The sequence below is a fragment of the Leptonychotes weddellii genome, chromosome 8 (assembly GCF_054177405.1).
Source record: "Leptonychotes weddellii isolate Sample4059 chromosome 8, ASM5417740v2, whole genome shotgun sequence".
NCBI lineage: Eukaryota > Metazoa > Chordata > Mammalia > Carnivora > Phocidae > Leptonychotes > Leptonychotes weddellii.
The window spans coordinates 89,620,436-89,621,128 of NC_138376.1; positions in this window are offsets into that span (position 1 = coordinate 89,620,436).

The window sequence follows — 693 nt, forward strand, 5'->3', positions numbered from 1 at the left end:
ACTTGCACAAACAACTATAATATACTATCACAAGCAAGATATTGACATTGACTCTATGTATGTATTTCAATGTGTTCTCCACATCTCTAATTTTGTCATTTCAAGAATGTGATAGTGGGCGCCTGGGTGGCTCAGTTGGTTAAGGGACTGCCTTCGGCTCAGGTCATGGTCCCGGAGTCCTGGGATCGAGTCCCACATCGGACTCCCGGCTCCACGGGGTGCCTGCTTCTCCCTCTGACCCTCTCCCCCTCATGCTGTTTCTCTCTCTCTCTCTCTCTCAAATAAATAAATAAATAAAATCTTAAAAAAAAATGAATGTTATAGGAATGAAATCATACAACATGTGACCTTTTAGGCTTGCATTTTTTTCACTTAGAATAATTTGCAGCGAATCTGGAGATTAATCCAAGTTGGTCCTGTGTTTGTTCCCTTTTTTTCGCTGAGCAGTATTTCATGGTATGGAAGCTGCACTGTTTGTTAAACCATTTGCTCACTGCAAGATATCTGGGTTGTTTCTAGTTTTTGACTCTTATGAATAAAGCTAGTAACAACACTTGCATGTGGGTTTTTGTATGGTCGTAAGTCTTCATTTCTGTGGGAAATGTGATCGGTAAGTTGTATAGTGGTATATTTAGTACATTAAGAAACTTGCAAAAAGGGGCCCCTGGGTGGCTCAGTAGATTAAGCATTTGT